Genomic DNA, 15,944 nt, shown 5'->3' on the forward strand with positions numbered 1-15,944 from the left:
CAGTAGATGTCTAGAAGGAGCTGAGTATCACAGTCCTTTTAAATCTGCCTAATTGGTGCTTATCATGCTTGATTGCTACTCGTTGACATCCACAGATGTTTTCAATACCTGATGGAAAACACTGGAATGAACCTCTGTTCTTAGGAGTGGTAGTCGTAAAGGGGTTGAATAATTGTGTCAATGAAGAAATCACAAAAAGGCCATTTAATACTTTATGACAAAAAAAATTGATGCTATCTTAGTTGCATTTAGTTCTTTAACAAGTCCTTGTAAGATTTCATTATGAACACAATTACAAATGTACACTGAATTCCATAAAACCCTTCGCAGCATTGGGGGTTGAATAAATTTGATCACAACTGTATACTCGAAATTATTCACTTTTTTATCACATTATTTAATGGTTGTTTATTTTCAAAACGCCCAATATTAACGTCTTCACGTTCTCTCATGTTTCGTCCTGGAATTACAAGAGGCTCGTATTTGTTAACGTGATACAGGAGAACTGTTCAGTCAGACAGCTATTTGTTGTGAAACGAAGTAGTTACAATTTCAAACATGTTCAAGTACTTCAGCCTAAATTCCAGCACTCTTGTGCGGAGTCGCGCGCTACGGTCACTCGCGAAAGTATAATCCAGCCAGGCAGGAGGGAGGTCACTTTTTTACGTAAAGTCCGAAAATCAGAAGGCGTGATGACCCTCAAGTCAATCAAGTGACACCGCCGTCATCCATCCAGCGTTGATGATCCAGTGAGAGGATCGTATTTCCTCAAAACAGATAGCACGCGCGTGTGTGGTTTATTATGATTTGACGGATTTTTCCCCCCAAAAAACCAAATGACGGAAATCCGTCGTAGTGACGGAGAACTTTAACCCATGACTTAAGTGCTACCTGAGAGGTCAGATTATTTCGTACTCTGCTCGTTTAAACAAAAAGATTAATACTAGGCTTAATGAACTTACATGTGCGATTAGTGATCTTGATCAAAAACATGCACTATCTCCATCTCCTGAATTACGTCTTGATTTGCTAGCAGAATTTGATCTAATTTCTACTAGAAAGGCAGAGCGTTTGTTACTACATAGTCGTGGTTCATACTACGAACATGGTCATAAGGCAAGTCGTCTGCTAGCTCATCAATTACGACGACAGGCCGCATCACGTTTGATACCTAGTATTAAAAACTCTCAGGGTACTATTATTACAGATCCCGTAGCAATTAATGATATTTTAAAATCATTTTACTCATCATTATATAAATCTGAAGCTCAGACAGACAAGACAAATTTAAACAAATTTCTTCTAAATCTTTCGAATCCTGTAGTAGACACTGATACTGTCAATCAACTAGATTCCTCACTTTCCCTTGTAGAGGTATTAAATGCAATTAAATCCATGCAATCCAACAAAGCACCAGGCCCAGATGGGTTTCCAATTGAATTTTTCAAGTCATTTATTGGCAAGTTGGCTCCATTACTATTGTCCGTTTTCAATGAATCCTTGGATGTGGGTTCATTGCCACCAACTTTGACACAAGCCACTATTGCTCTTCTTCTCAAAACAGACAAAGATCCTACTTCTTGTGGCTCTTACAGACCATTGTCTTTGCTTAACTCTGATATAAAGATGTTGGCTAAAATTACTGCATCCCGACTAGAGAATGTTCTCCCTCATATTATTTCAGAAGAACAAAACGGGTTTATAAAGGGGAGGCAATTGTTTTTTAATACCCGCACACTTTTTAATATAATTTATTCAAGGCATCAGGCTGAGCTTCCTGAACTTGTGATTTCCTTGGATGCCGAGAAGGCATTTGATAGGGTAGAGTGGGAATATCTGTTTGCAGTTTTGAAGAAATTTGGATTTGGTGACAAATTTATTTCTTGGATTCACCTCCTTTACTTTAAGGCCAGTGTCCACACAAATGATGTTTATTCCGAGTATTTTCCTCTTGGAAGGGGAAAGCGACAGGGGTGCCCGCTATCGCCTTTGCTCTTTGCCATCGCTATTGAGCCGCTATCTATCGTGTTACGATCTTCCCCTTTATTCAAAGGCATCACTCGGAATGGTATTGATTATAAATTATCATTATACGCAGATGATTTGTTACTGTATATATAGAATTTTGGCACTTTATCAGGTTATAAATTAAACTTGGACAAAATGTGAATGTTTTTCCATCAATACTGCAGCTTGTCATCTTCAACAGTCAGATTTACCATTTCGTTTGAGTCCATCAGGGTTTAAATACCTCGGCATTAATGTGACCCGTTCAATAGCTGGCCTTATACAGTATCTGCGAATTTCACTCCTCTTGTGTCAAGGTTAACAAGTGATTTCCAAAGATGGAGTAACCTTCCTCTTTCATTGATTGGCAAGATAAATGTCATCAAAATTAGCATTTTACCAAAATTTCTTTTTTTATTTCAATCGATCCCTCTTTTTCTCCCCAAACGTTTTTTTGATACACTAGATAAAACAATTTTGTCCTTCATCTGGGGTGCGAAGTCGCCTAGGGTTAGTAAAGCTTCCTTGCAGTGATGCAGATTTAGTGGTGGACTTGCATTACCAAATTTTGTAACTTATTACTGGGCTACTCACATCCACAAACTTTGCTATTTGTTAGAATCCCCTCAATACTTGTGGTGCAGATTAGAGCTATCATCGTGTAGGGGTTCTTCTCTAGCTGCTTTGCTTTATTCTTCCTTACCAGCGAGGCCCTCTTTGTTCTGTGTTGAGATCAGGTAGAGATCCGGTACGTGCGTTCAGATCTCCACAGATCAGCACACTTCCCTGGGCCTGGAAGATGCTGATTTGATCATGGAGACTGGGCAAAATATCTTCGTTGTAGTAAGGGGATTCACAAGGAGGAATGTAGATTGAACAAAGGAATATATTGTTTGGAGTGTTTAGAATTTCTTTATTAATTTTAAGCCAAATATGTGTTTTTTCTAATTTTAGAGGAGTTATGAATTTAGAGAGTTCTGATCTATACCAAATAATGATTCCACCTGAGTCTCTGCCTCTTTTGATGTTGGGCTGTTTAACAGAAGGGATTATTATTTCCTTGTAGTTTGCGGGACAGGGAGTGACTGAGTCTGATTTACTCCAGGTTTCCTGGAGAATTATAATGTCATTGTCTTTTGTGTTGTTTGTGAAATCAGTGTTTGTGGTTTTGTGTCCAAACAGGGATGATTTAATACCCTGAATATTCCACATGGAGATAGATAATGGTTTCATTCTTTAAATGTGATATATAATACAAGTACAAAAGAATTAGAATGAGATAAACCTGTAAATATGAAGTATTGCTATTATATGTGTAACCATTCATGCATATAAACATACATGTTAAGATGTCCAACGACCAACAAATATATATACAATGTTAAATATTTATCTATTTATCTATTAATTTATTTCTCAATTTATGAATTGTGATCATGCCATTTTTAAAACCCAAGGAGAGAAGTCTGTTCCTTGGTCAAACGCCGAGGTACAAACCTTTCTGTTAATAATCAGCGATCAAAAAATCCAGGGCGAACTGGACGGGGCCACTAATGTAAAGGTTTTTAGCGAGGTATAGCTAGGGGGCCCATCAGCGAGAGTTTCGTTTTCGTGTTCTCGTTTTTGGACAGCAGCCAGATGAGTCGGCGATTCCCCAGTCGTTTAATTCGTGAGCCCGCGTTGCCGATCAGTCATGTAGTGTGAAAGCCACAACAACTGAAAGACTTGCGATTACAGCACAACCAGGTCGTAGTGCGAACGGCACAATAACCTGACGACTGAAAAGTGTAGTGTGAACCTGGCTTAATCAGGGGGGCCCTACAGTGGGTTGCAGTGGGAGGGGCCCAAGGCAGTTGCCTAGCCACGACTCTATGCAAAGACCGCCTCTGGGTCCAAGCTAAAAAAGCTTAAAAGCGATTACCGGGCGGTGAAGGACCATAACGGACGCAGCGGAGCAAACCGCAAAGACTGGAAATGGTTCCAGCAAATGGATGCCATATACGGTCACCGGCCAGCCAGTAACGGAAGAGAAAACGTGCTGGACACGGCAATGTCGGTGCTGGAGGCCACGGAGAATGGTGAGTGTATTGTGATTTCAGTTTTACTAGGTTCGTAAAAGATGTAATATGAACATAATATGAACGCATCTATTGTAAACGCAGGAATTTAGAGCTGTGTTTGTAGTTAATGTTACCACCACAGTCACTACTGTACAATAGCTAGCTCTTAGCCTTGCTAGTTGCTAGTTAGCTGTAGCCATAAACAAAGCATGAGCAGCGATGACGTGCTACACATTTTGTGCAGTTACGCTATATTGTTGTTGCTTTCACGGGAATGCTTGTGTTTAATATTTGTTATTATTTACGTTCAAGATTCCCCTTCCACTGACGAAGGACAGAAACAATTCTCTTATTCCACTAGAGTGTAGCAGTAACAATTTTATGAAATTCTTTAATGATAAGATTGATAAAATTAGGGAAAACATTAGTAGTGCTATCTCAGAGCCTGTCAACATGCCAATGCACCTTGACAGCTGTCTGGTCAGCTCTGATGCCCTGTTAGAGTCCTTCTCCCCAATTGGTCGTGAGGAGCTTATTTCACTGGTGAAATCTGCTAAACCCTCCACATGCATACTAGATGCTGTACCAACCCAACTACTTAAAGAATTACTGCACAGCAATGTAGAACCGTTGCTTACTATAATAAATTATTCTCTGAGCCTGGGCTACGTTCCCAGTTCATTTAAACTTGCAGTCATCAAGCCGCTAATGAAAAAACCTGGACTTAACCCCCAAGAACTGTCCAACTATAGGCCAATTTCTAATCTGTCATTCATATCCAAAATTTTAGAGAAAGTAGTTTCTTCACAACTCTCTTCCTTCTTACAGACAGAACATGTCAGAGTTATTTCAGTCTGGATTTAGAGCTCATCACAGCACTGAAACAGCACTAACTAAAGTACTGAATGATCTCTTAATATCCTCTGATAAAGGACACATTTCGTTTCTCATACTGTTAGACCTCAGTGCTGCTTTTGACACCATTGATCATAATATTCTACTTAATAGACTGGAGACACTCATTGGCATAAGAGGTCAAGCACTCTCCTGGTTCAGGTCCTACCTGACAGATCGTTACCAATTTGTGCTAGTAAATAACGAATGCTCTGAGCATTCTAAAGTAAAGTATGGTGTCCCACAAGGATCTGTACTGGGCCCCATATTATTCTCATTATATATGCTACCACTGGGCACTATCATTCGTAGGCATGGTATTAGCTTCCATTGCTATGCAGATGATACTCAGTTGTATATATCTTCTAATCCAGATGATACCACCACAACTCTCAAGATTGAGAACTGCGTCCAGGATATTAAAAACTGGATGGCGTCTAATTTTCTTAAACTAAATTCTGACAAGATTGAGGTACTGATTCTTGGGCCTAAAGCTGTTAGAAGCAATTGGGCTGATATTCCCCTTACCCTAGATGGTTTTTCAGTAACACCAAAATCTACTGCAAAAAGTTTAGGTGTCACTATTGATTCTGATCTTTCATTTGACACACATGTATGCAATGTCACTAAGGCTGCCTTTTTCCATTTACGTAATATTGCCAAGCTGAGACACTTACTTTCATTAGCTGATGCAGAGAAGCTAGTTCATGCTTTTGTTTCGTCGAGATTGGACTACTGTAATAGTCTTCTAATTGGATGCTCTAAACAGTCCATAAAGAAGCTACAACTTGTACAAAATGCCGCAGCTAGAGTCCTAACCAAGGCTAGGAAATTCGATCATATTAGTCCCACTCTCGCCACACTACACTGGCTGCCGATTAAATATCGCATAGAATTTAAAGTTCTCCTGTTAACCTATAAGGCGTTAAATGGTCTTGCCCCACAATATCTGAGTGAATGAGTTCTACAACCCATCTCGCCCTTTGCGCTCCCAAAATGCTGGATTTCTCGTAGTTCCAAAAATTAGTAAAACTACAGCCGGAGGCAGAGCTTTCTCTTTTAAAGCCCCTCAATTATGGAATAGCCTTCCAGCTCCAATCCGAGACTCTGACACAGTTCCAATCTTTAAATCTAGACTCAAAACTCACCTGTTTAGTCAAGCCTTCAGCTAAAATTCCCCTTGTAAGGTGTAGGGGCTTGGGGGCCCCCAGACGTTGAGATTTCTGGTGATCTGAGATGTTGATGCTGTCATCCAGCTGTGTCTTGGCATCACTCTATTTGTGACTATGACTTGACTGGAAAGCAATGTCTCAGTGAGCCCTCATGCCTGTGGTCACCTCTGAACCCCTCCCTTTAGTTATGCTGCTATAGATTAGCCTGCCGGAGCCACATGCTCATCACTGGCATGTGAGCTATGTACATTTAAATCAACGGTGGTTTAAATTCATGTCCACTCAGTCTGTATTATCTATCTTCTTGCATGGCTCTACCCAAGACGATTGGATACAGGCACCTGCAGGCACCTGGGGGATGGTCTGGCTGCTGGTGGATGTGCTGATACCAGGGTTCACCTGGGGAGTAACACTGCAGTCGGAGCCTACAATACCAGCATCACTGCTCCGACACGGAATGAAAGCCTGGCATTCATCAACAGACATTTACAGTGAGAATATCAAAACCCAGAACTTTCAATTCTACCTTTTACCTAGTCTGATTGTGTGAATTATGTGTGACTTGTGTATTTGTGTGTTAACGGGCCGCCCAATGGAGGATGGGTTCCCTTTTGAGTCTTGGTTCTCCCGAGGTTTCTTCCTATTCCCCACCATCATAGGGAGTTTTTCCTCGCCACTGTCGCCTTTGGCTTGCTCATTAGGGTTCTGGACCCATAGTATTGTTAACCTTGTAAACCCTGTAAAGCTGCTTTGCGACAACTTGAGTTGTTAAAAGCGCTATACAAATAAATAAACTTTGAAACTTTGAAACTTTGACGAGGCGAGCAGAGTTGGCGGAAAATGTTTCCTTCAACTGGGCTTTCCTCGGGGTCCTTGGTGAAATTGTGAACACCATGCGAGACAGACGCTAGTAAAAGCACACAAAATGTTGCTTGTAGTACTATAAATATTTATTTCATATAAAGCTATACGTTATTAAAAGTTTGATTTCATTTGATTGTATGACTGATGCTTTTTATGCAGGGTGTGTTCAGCCTGTTTGAGTAATACCAAATTATTATCAATAATTAGAGCAACCACATACAATATAAAGATAAATAATATGGTATGTGTTAAGGGGCATCGACCAGTGTTGTGGTCGCATACACGACACTACAACCCACGCGCCAACAGCGACTCCACCCACATTGTGGTGGTCCACCATTGTAATGGAAACACAACGCGACCGTACCGTTCCGTTGCGAATCGATCCGTATCGAACCGTTCCGCGCCAAGCAGGCCCTAGTGGAAATGCGCCAATAGTTGTCACGGTGAGGCGGCCCTCTACCGGTAGCCTCCGTCCACAGCGGCTTTTGTTGTTGTTGTTTTGTGACGTCGTGTGCGTCCCTCAGGTGGGCGGAGCCCGTGATCCGTCTCACCTGAGGGTCGTTTGTTTGCCTATATATGTCTTGTCTTTGTACCAGTTGTACCAGTTATATCCTTAATTTGGATCTATTGCACGGGTTTTGGTTTGCACACTTTCTATTAAACCATCCTTTTTCCCCTGAGACTTGGCGTGATCGCTTCCTTTTTAGTTCGCACAGAATGACCAGCCACCCTTCGGAAGCCGCCGGTCACTTTTTCTTTCTCCTTCGTTCGTGGTCATGTCTCGTGGTAAGTGTTTGTCTGCGTGGTGTTTTGTGAAGAGTTCCGCCGTGCTTTTGTATTGTGTCTGTGGCACGGCGAGGACCAGGGCGTCTTCCTGGGAAAACTCTTTGTGTCTGTTGTATGTTTGTTTTGAAGAGTTCCGCCATGCATTCGTGTCGGTGGCACGGCGAGGACCAGGGCGTCTTCCCTGGGAAGACTCTTCATGTTTTGTGTGAGCAAAAATGTGTGTACTTGTTGACGGACGTGTGGATCAGTATGCGTGCTCGTCGTGTTTCATGTTGAATGTTTAATGCAGTGGTTCCCAAACTTTTTCTGCCGTGCCCCCCTTTAGTAGATGAGAATATTTTTGCGCCCCCCCCCCCCCCCCTTGACTAGGGATGTGTTGAAAACTTACAAAAACAATAGGTTCACAACTTTGGTCAAACATGAAAAAAATAAACTGCAAGAAACCTTTTAAATTGTTCAAGAATTCTAAATATAATTTAAAATAAATAAGGAGATGAAATAAGAGAAACAGCAATACATATGCACATGGACGTAATTTTGATTTCAAAAGTGGGGGGACATAGATTCGTCGCTATTTAAATATTTGGTTTTAACTGTAAAAACTGGGGGGGAAAAGCCGGCTTTTGAAAAAGTGGAGGGGACATGTCCCCCCCGTCCCCCCCCAAAATTACGTCCGTGCATATGCAGCTAGTTTGCAAGCGCAGACATCACGCAGAGCACAAAGCATGTAACGGCCAGAAATATGTGTACTGTCTCTTTAAGGGAGCGAGTTGAGCGCGCGTATGGAATATTGTTGTTTTATTTAGCTATTTTATTTCTGTAAGTAATGCATTAAATGAGCTTTGGACAACTCACCAGTTCATGTATGAACAATGAAGTATTGCTGGAGCCCAGGTTTATTTTGGTAAACCAGCAAATAAACGGACTAAGTGGAATACCACCAGCGCGAGTATTAAGGTTGAACTAACACCAAAAAGCAAGCAATACAAGCATAGAATTAGACTGAATAGATCTGTTTTTATGGATCGGTCACATTGTCCCCGATACCCGATCTAGAATTTTTTCAGATATTAATATCGGAATCGGTGCATCCCTAATATTGACACATGTGCACGTTTTACTTTCAAGCTCCGCGCCCCCCCTGCAATAGTTCCGCGCCCCACCTAGGGGGCGCGTCCCCCACTTTGGGAACCACTGGTTTAATGTGTGATGCGCGTGCCGCTCCTCACCGTCGCCTCGCTCCCCGTTTTGTCTTGTGTTTCATGTGGGGAGCGACTGCGAACATGAGCGGCGCGTCACTATGTATGTTTATGTAGAGCGCGCATTTGTGGGTCCCGTCTGTCTGTCTGTACACCGTTTTTGTTTGTCTAGTATTAGCGTGTGTGTTTTGTCCTAGCGTGTTGTCAACTGTTACATGTAATTCCACGCATGCTCCTCCCCTTAAATGTGTGTTTTGGGGGGGGACCGGCTGTGGTCCCGTGCCACTGGGTATGGCATGGAGGGTGTCTGAGGCGCGTTTGTGTTTTATGTTGGGGTGTGTGTGTGTATGTGTGTGGGTGTGTATGTGTTCTGTGCAGGTGCTTCTCCCTGGCGGTGTTCCTGGACCATGTGGGGGTCTCCACCTGGCAGGAGCCCCCTTATGTTGTGGGGTGACCGGAGCCCGGTCATGAAGAGCCCCTCCCTAAAGGGCTAGGGCCCCCGGATGTTTGGGGACCATGGGGCTCCGGTCTGAGAAGCTCCTGCTGGAGATGGAGATCCTCCCTCCTGTCCGGAGTGACCAGGAGGCCCTTGGGGCTGCTCCCTAGCCCGCGTCGGGGGTGCTCTGGGCCTCGGTCTCTGGTGCTCCTGGGTTGGGTGGAGGAGTCCACCTTGTGATGAGAGGCCCTGGGAGGGGTTGGCTCCCCAGGAGGCTGGGGTGACCCCTAGCAGAAGGCAGGGGTCAGCTCTGGGAGGAGGTAGGTCCAGGAGGTAAAGTAACCACGCCTTGGAGAGGTAGCCTGCACACACATACATACACTAAGGACGATAAAGGAGCCATAGCTCCTCGTCCTCACACCTGTGGGGCTCACCGGCTGAAGGCCGGTTAGGGCGCGAGGGCCCTGTGACCGACCGGGGCGTGGTTTTGTGTTGTTGACGGCCCAGTCAGTCCAGGGTCCCGCCCAGGGAGGTGAGCTGTTTAATGTTGAGTGTTTTATGTTTCAGCTCCTGGACTGTAGGGGGTGTGTTCCTGCCTGTCCCTGCCTTCCTGCCCCTTCGTGTTTTGTGTGCAGCCGCTGTGTGCCACACACCCAGTGGAGGGGAGTGCGGCTTGGTGGGGGGGGGTCTGTCACGGTGAGGCGGCCCTCTACCGGTCACCTCCGTCCACAGCGGCTGTTGTTGTTGTTGTTGTTTTGTGGTGTCGTGTGCTTCTCTCTGGTGGGCGGAGCCCCGTGATCCGTCTCACCTGAGGCTCATTTGTTTGCCTATATATGTCTTGTCTTTGTACCAGTTGGCCGCTGGTCATTATATCCTTAATTTAGATCTATTACACGGGTTTTGGTTTGCACACTTTCTATTAAACCATCCTTTTTCCCTGAGACTTGGCGTGATCGCTTCCTTTTTAGTTCGCACACCCTGCCCTGTCACAATAGTACATAATTACCTAATGTTTTACATATGGTTCTAACAGCTGAGCCTCCTGCAGTTGTAAGTCATTTTAAGTATCTATATCTTATGTGAAGTGTACAAATATTTCTCTTGTAAACCACAAGAAACATGAATCCAGGGGGGTATTCCAGAAAGCGGGTTTAACAAACTCTAAACTTAACCCTGAACTCTGAGTTGTCTTACCCCGATCTGACATACTCGGAGTTTTCGGTTCCAAAACGGCTGATCGAAGTTAAAGTAATCAGGGTCGCTCAACTTTGAGTAGGTTGACCCAGACAGAAGCACATTCACGCGTAACTATTAAAGGCATTCTTAATGGAACGCAGAAAAATAAGATTTATCATGGACTTAAATGCGAAAATTAGCTGAGCATCGTATTTCACTGATGAAGAAAGTGTTGGGATTTCTTCTCAGGACCCAGATGGACCCCAACACCGCCCCGATGAACCGAGTTTTGACTGAGTGACCCAAGAAAAGTCTTAACGCCAAAAGTTCTTTTAGATCAATTTATATGGAATATAAATGAGTATAAAGTAGTCAAAATACACGTGGTACAAATTCTTCAGTGCACTGGTGCTAGTTGCCTAGGAATCTACCTAACCCAAATGAATCTCAGCAGTGTCCAAGCGAAGAAGCCCCCTGTGCTGGGCGATGTCCTCCCTTTCATACTCTTTCTTTCTAAGTTTCGATAACTCCCCCACCTTTGCTACTTTTTATCGAAACCCTCCTGCTCTTCCCCAGTTGTCTGCTTGCTTATCTAAAAACTGCTTGCCTTACAATTTGCACTGAATAGGCCCCCCCATTCTGTTCTCCCACAGTCTCCCTGGAAAACATTACGTTTAAACATTTAGTTTCGTTTCACCTTTAAGTTTCTTTTTTCTTACAAAAGACAGTCAGCATGTCAAAAAATTGCCAACAGAGTTAATGCGTGAGTGAAAATTATATTTATATTATTATATTCTCCACATTTATAATACTGTATTGAGTTTTTAAAATAATTTTAATTGAACACTTACTAATTCCAGGTCTAATCTGAGTGGTGTGAAACACACATGGCATCAGATAAAAATGAAGTATAAAAATATAGTACAAAGTGGTATGGCTGTACATAACTATATCTTATTCTTAAAATATATTTATAATAACAGTGAATTTGACTGTAATGTATATTAAAAGGTTACAGGGTGGATGGTGGGGTGGGTGGTGGTGGTGCATGATTTAATGTGAAAGCAGTGATTGCAGATGGAGTCTCTCACAACTCTACCATCTCTGTTGTCATCCACATGCATGTAAGGTTCCTTTTCTGTGGGCATGTCAGAGATGGTAGGCTGTCTCGCTTCCTGGTGGTTGCAATGTTGTGTAATACCACACATGCCATCATTATGTGGCACGCCCTATCAGGGGTAACTCTGAGCCCCTTCAGGCACTGGAACCTGGCCTCAAAGATTCAATTCTTGCCCTGGTTTTGCTGTGAGTCTGATTGTAGTGGGACTGTGGTCCAGGTGCAGGATCTGAATAGGGAGTCATGAGGTATAAGGCAGGCAGGGATATCCTCTGTCTCCATGAAGGAAGCCTATAATCAAACTAGGGTTTGCAATGATTTAACTATTACACTGCATGTGAACAACTAGCAAAACTACCACAGGCCTACCCTGTTCAAATTTGTTGTACAGTGAGGAATCATGCACAAATCCTGGCCATTTGGCTTCAACATTTGTGATGAGGTGGGAAGCATCACATATGATCTTGATGGGGAGAATGGTCAGTTACAATAGCTACGTAATTTTTGTTACCATTAAAGATAATTACATTATTCATTAAGGGTTATAAAGTTAGTACCTGTACATTAATGCTATGGATGCTTCATGTTCTGATGGTGCTGGAATAGGTAGCATATGTGGGTTCCATCAATGCAGCCAATCACTCTAGGAAATCCTTAAAATGTAAATGAATGAATGATTCAATTTATATAGCGCCTTATCTAGATACCCAAGGCGCTTTACAATTATTAACACAGCTACGTTACAGACAACCAATCACACACCAGCGAGAAGCGGCAGCCAATTGCGCACAGCGTACTCTCTACCGGGATCCACACCCCCTGGGGGACTGAATGGGGTGCAGGAAGGGGAGAGAGGACAGACCCTAGTGGCAGAGCACCATCCACCACTGGGCACACAAGCACACACACATTCATGCACACACACTTAGACAACAACTTGTTTTTATTGAACAGAGAGAGACATACACACACACTCAGGGAGAGTGACACACTCAGGGAGAATTTGTCTGGGACTGCCAGTTTACCTAACCTCCATGTTTTTGGACTGTGTGAGGAAACCGGAGATCCCAGAGGAAACCCACACAGACACGGGGAGAACATGGAAACTCCACTCAGATAGAGACTTAAACCCAAGACCCCAGTGCTGAGAGGCAAACGTGCTAACCACCAAGCCACCATGCTGCCCTTAGATGGAATGAAGTTCGTTATATACTGCTTCTCCTTTGCTTAATTTCTTTATTGTCCGTGTGAATTAAAGACAAACCAACGATGCTGTGGAATTCCTCTTTGATGTCCATAATTGGCTTATGCCCAGGAACCACCCCAAAACTGGGCACTAGTCGTTTTAATGCCAGACATAGTTTTCGGACAGACCAACATACAGTAGCTTTGCTGACAGATTCCGCATCTCCTACACTATAAAAAAAACTTCCACTAGCAAAAAAAATTAAGAGCGATGTATAACAATCTGGAGAGAATTTAGGGCTGGTCCGCGATGTGTAATATTTGAAATGTGATGCTTAATAACGTTATGGATGTAAGTAATGTGGATTGTTCTGAAAAAAATATGGTTCATTAAAAAAGAATCTGAAAATGATAGTAGGCCCATGTCTATTCGGGGTTTTCTAAGGCGTTCCCGACGAAGAGGTTCGGTGAATAAACTGAGCTTTAGTATCCACCAGAGCCCTATAGAGAGAGAGTCGCGTCAACTCCGTTCACTCCAATGAACCAGTTTTTTTACAGCAATGGCGGATCGTGGAGCCTGTCAATAGTTCCCGGAAGTTAGCAGCAAATACGAGCAGCGCAGTCAAGCTGGAGCAGTGGACACGGTGCAAGCACAGATTTATCGATAATTTAACACAACGATTGTCTGCTAATCGCTTTGCCGCTATGACTGTTTAACGTGAGCGTCGCATCACTGACGTCATGTTTGAGTTCCAGCAAAATGAACCAATCAGACGAGGCACCAAGCGGGCCCGGGCATGGATAGCGCTCACACTAGAAGCGAACCGTGCCCGAGTCCAAGCGAATCGTGCCCTGGCCCACCTCTTCAAGCGGGCCCGAGCACGGTTAACTGATCCGGGCCCGGTTGGAGCGCTCACACTAGCCAAACGAACCATGCTTCGGCAGGGAACCGTGCCCGGGCCCGGATCACAGAGTCTAGTGTGAGTACGCCCTTATACACATTCATGTCCTTTCTGTGTACTGAAACAACACAAAAATAGAGAACAAAAAGACAAAATTATATAATTTTACACAAAACTCAAAAAATAGACTGGACAAAATTGTTTTTGTAAGATAGCAATGCAACTGTCACGTAGGGCTACGCCCCCCTCTCTGTCACTTCGGGTTGCTGCTCCTCGTGTCTGTTGTTCCCTGCGTGTCTGTCTCCATGGTTTCCCCTCGTCTGACACGCCCGTGTCATCAGTGTCTTCACCTGTGTGTCTAGTTTAGTTCTGTGTATTTATAGTCCCAGTGTTTCACATATCGGTTATCGGTTGTTTTGTTCTATTTGGTTAGTTTGTGCTCGTTATTCATGCTCTTTGGTCGTGTTGTGCTCTTGTTATTCATGCTCTTTGTTCAGTGTTCTACGCTTTCTGGTCTGTGAGTTCTACTCGTTTCGTTGCTCAGTCGTCTGTGTTTTCCGTAGCCTGATTTTCTAGTTTGTATGCGTTTACCCCGTGTTTGATTTGAAGTGTTCGTTCGGTGTCTTAGTTTAATTCTTAGTATCGTCATGCCTGTTTATTTGTCAAACCTGGATGGCTCGCCCGTTATGACCCCTGCCTGTTTGAACGACTTTGATCATGATCATTCCTCTTAATAAATCTCGCTCTCCTCAGCGTTTGTGTCCGCCTCCCTGCTCTGTAGCGCCAGCTACGTTTAGTGTTGCCACATGTCCCGGTTTTCATGTCGCTGTCCCGGTTTTCCTTCTTTTTAATATTCGGTCCCGGCAAAAAATAAAAATCATTTAATGTCCCGGTTTTCACTAGGTTAGTTCAAACGACTATTTAGACTGTTTCTGCACACTTGAAATTTGTCTTTTTTTCTCGCTGTGTCCATTTTACACCCCCCACCCGGTAACACTTTACGTTCACCACTATTATGCTCCTATTAGCTCAAAAATATATCAGTGTTCGTTGGATAATAATTCTCACACTATTTCTTAAATATATATCTTAAAATGTAGAGTTAAATTGAGTGATGGACCTTTATACATAACTATTAACCAAATTCTGCTTACCATTTCCTACTGTCCCGTTTCTGTTCCTTTGAATTTGCGCCTTTTCGCTCCCGCGCATTCATTGGTAGACATGCGCAGATGGGTTCGCTTTCTTTTTTTTTTAATTAAGGGGTGAAAATAGCCTCGCTGTGTGGCAAATGCTACTTGTACCCGGGTGCAAATAGACACTCCGTAATTTTTATATCGCCCGATAAGAGTTTCAAATTAACGAACGCCGTTAACGGCCCACCACTATTTTAAACATATTATTAATTTTAAGCAAGGTTGCCAACTTTTCAAAATCACTAGTGAGATTAGATTTGGGGGCGGGGGGGGGGGGGGGTGTCAAACGGGAGTGGTGTGCATGTCAAAAGCGAACTAGTAACTCATTGAATCATAGATGTGGATCAGAGGTAAATAAACTAGTTTTTTTTTGCGTGAGAAATCGGATGTGTGGCGTGTGAAGACAGTCAAATGCGTGTATCTCTCGCTCATTGCGTGAGAGTTGGCAACACTGTTAAGTTTGTTGTGAGTCTGTTGTTGCTGTCCTTATTTGTTCGTCTGTATATTCACCGGAGATTACCAATTCATTCATTGAATAGCCCACCTATCTTGAGGGGCATGTGTGTACGGAGGGAGGGTGCGGGGGCGGGGGGGGGGGGGATCGAGGCTATGGGCCTGTGCTCACACATGACAACTCAGTTTTGTCTAACCATATACATATCCCATAGTGGGTGAATACACAGTATTAGAGAACACTTACTGGATACGTATACACTCATTACACGTGTAAAAAACAACCAAGGATGTGCAACAAGTTAAAATTCATATCACATCAATACTCATAATAATAATAATTTTCTCCTGTTTTTTTCTCCTCTCTCTTTAAGCCAAAGTACCATAGGGGATTCAATGGAGCCTGCAACTAGATAGCACCCTCACCCTGCACTCGAGTCTGTCTGGAGTCTTTGATTTTTTTTGTTCACTATTCTGTATTTTAATAAATCAGG

This window comes from Brachyhypopomus gauderio, chromosome 8 (assembly GCF_052324685.1).
Source record: "Brachyhypopomus gauderio isolate BG-103 chromosome 8, BGAUD_0.2, whole genome shotgun sequence".
In the NCBI taxonomy this organism is placed as follows: Eukaryota; Metazoa; Chordata; class Actinopteri; order Gymnotiformes; family Hypopomidae; genus Brachyhypopomus; species Brachyhypopomus gauderio.